Here is a 2,376-nt window from a genome sequence, read left to right as displayed (position 1 = left end):
GACCCTCTCCCACTTGGGGTTTCTACACCCACTTCCCCTATCACAGGAGGGGCCTCAGGAGGGGAAGCGGGAGCTTTTGGGCCCCGCGGGATGCATTCACGCTTCCTCTGCCCGGGCGACAGGGTCTGTAGGTTCCTTGTGATGTCACAGCTGGTTGCTACGGAGACCAGGTTGCTGTGAATGGCCGTCTGGGTCCATGAGGAGCACAATGAGCAGCATCCCAGCCCGGCGCAGGGAGAGAAGAAAATGAGGCACCCCGGGAGGGCTCATAACTTCCTCTCCCTGCACCCCAAACACACAGACACACACACAATGGAGCCAGCAGGCCCCACAAGCGTTCCCTGGCCCACCCCACTGTGACCATTTATGTTTGGGGGGAAACAAGCCTGGTGGGCCAGGAGCAGGGTGACACATAGTCTCCACATCAGTCGCTGCCCCTCCCACTCCTTCTGGAAGAAAGGTGCAGCTCGGCAGGTGGCGGTGGCATCCTGAGCGTCCCCATGGCAACACTGAGGTCAGACCTCACTGTGGTGACCTCACTCTGGGGCCACTGGACTCAGGCTGGGCCGTCATCGTCACGACGGGAAATGGAGGCGCTGTGAAGGAGCTCTCCAGAAAAAAAAGGAATCTGCCTCTTGGGGTCATGGCTCTGGGTGAGGCCATTGTAGCCCTCCTCCGGTTTAAAGTGAGGACAGAGGCCGCTGGGCATGGCCTGGTTCTTCAAAGGGATGGTTGGGCCCATAGGAAGTGGCTTTCCTGCCTCTGAGAACAATGCACAGCCTCCCTGGAAAGGGCTCCTGTCACCCTCTAGCCATGGGTCCCAGGGCACGTGGCTCTGAGACCTGTGCGTGTGGAAAGTCTTGGGGGGGGGGGGGATGGGAAGAGGCAGGGGTGTGCTCTCGGCCCTTCTCTGGATTCCAGCGGGGATCCCCTGCCCCAACCCCGGGCAGGACCCTGCCCCCTCCTGCCCCCAGGCCTGGGCCACTCCTGCTCCTGATTCACTCTCTCATCTGTCCCTGTCCTAAGCCAGGTCCCTGAGCCTTCCTCAGCCCTGTGCCCCACAGGAGCCCCTGCTTATTTAGGACCCTTGTTCAAGAGGGACTCTCACCTGCCTTCTGCTGGACCTTTGTAGGAAACAGTCGCTCCTTACTCGGATCGTGGCCCTGTAGCTGAGGCCCATCATCCCGCCGAAGGCCAGTCCGGAGGGGAGAGGAACCACAGACCTGTCCTGGATTGCAAAGCCCATTGTCACCCCTTTCTTGAACTCTGGCCTTGTCGCGTCTCCTCCCTGAGACTCTTGTTTGCTCAGGGTTGTTGTGAAGACTAGCCGGCCCCGTAAGTGTTCACAAGCCTTCTTCCTGACGCCCCCCCCACTCCCCCTCCCCCAGCCTGGACCCCCAGAGGTCCTATACTCTTGCACATCTGCTGTGTCATCTCTTGCTTCACTTGGGCCCCCCAAGGCTGGGGTCTTTTCTACACCTGTTCTTGCTGGCTCAGTGGATGTGCCTAACTAAAGTCAGGGCTCAGCCCTCTCTACCTGTGCCTTCCAGAGAGCACCACCGAGAGCCCATGGCTTGATCTGTGTGCGGATCTGTGATGAGCACTTCACACCCATCATTCTATTGAAATCTGTCAGGGAGGTATCACGGGTCCCACTGTAGGGATGAAAAACATGGAGACTCACAGAAGTAAGATGACCTGCTTTGAAGACACATGGTAACTACAGCAACTGCTTATGAAGTATTTCCTTTTGGTTGCATCTTACACCAGAATGCTTTATACTCCTTATCTCGGTGTAGAGGAGGAAGTTAAAAACGTGAATTCTGGGGCCCGCCTGCCTGGGTCTGATTCCTGCCTCTGCGTCTTAAAAGCTGTATGTCAAATAATGTTAGATGGCAATTACATCTCAAGGTGGTTGTTTTTTTTAAAGCTGTGTGACCTTGGCCAGGTTCTGTAACCTTTCTGTGTCTCAGAGTTGTCATCTGTAAAATAAGAGACTAACAGTGCCTCCTTCACAGGATTGTTAGGAGGATTCAATTAGGAATAAAAGTGCTTACAACCGTGCCTGGCAGAGAGTAAGTGCTATATAAATAGTGCTCACTGAACGGGAAAAACGAGAAAAAGAAAAGGAGGTGAGGGGTAAAGAAAGCTTTGCGTCATCTCTGGGTAGAGTCCTACCATCAGTTGCATCTTAAGAGGTAAACAGGCTCAGAGAGGTGAGTTAATGCACCTGAAGTCACACAGGATTAAAGCCTGAGGGTCTTGGCCCCTGAAGCCTGCCAGCCCACCCTGCTGGAGAGGACAATTGAGGTCCTGCTGGGTGCTAGGAAAAGTAAGGCCCATGGGGACTCAGCACCAGGAGGGAGGGCTGCCCTG

At 55.6% G+C, this 2,376-nt stretch overlaps 1 long non-coding RNA gene across 1 annotated transcript; it reads left to right on the top strand.

The window, feature by feature from the left end:
- The first annotated feature begins 203 nt into the window (after positions 1–203).
- On the top strand, positions 204–2,058 carry LOC112829583 (uncharacterized). The gene is made up of 3 exons (XR_012381877.1): positions 204–653; positions 1,133–1,335; positions 1,551–2,058. It is a non-coding gene; the product is annotated as an uncharacterized lncRNA (long non-coding RNA).
- Positions 2,059–2,376: the final 318 nt, after the last annotated feature.

This window comes from Callorhinus ursinus, unplaced genomic scaffold, assembly GCF_003265705.2.
Source record: "Callorhinus ursinus isolate GAN/ISIS: 27379988/994484 unplaced genomic scaffold, GSC_fseal_2.0 scaffold21, whole genome shotgun sequence".
In the NCBI taxonomy this organism is placed as follows: Eukaryota; Metazoa; Chordata; class Mammalia; order Carnivora; family Otariidae; genus Callorhinus; species Callorhinus ursinus.
This window is presented reverse-complemented; position numbering and strand designations above follow the sequence as displayed.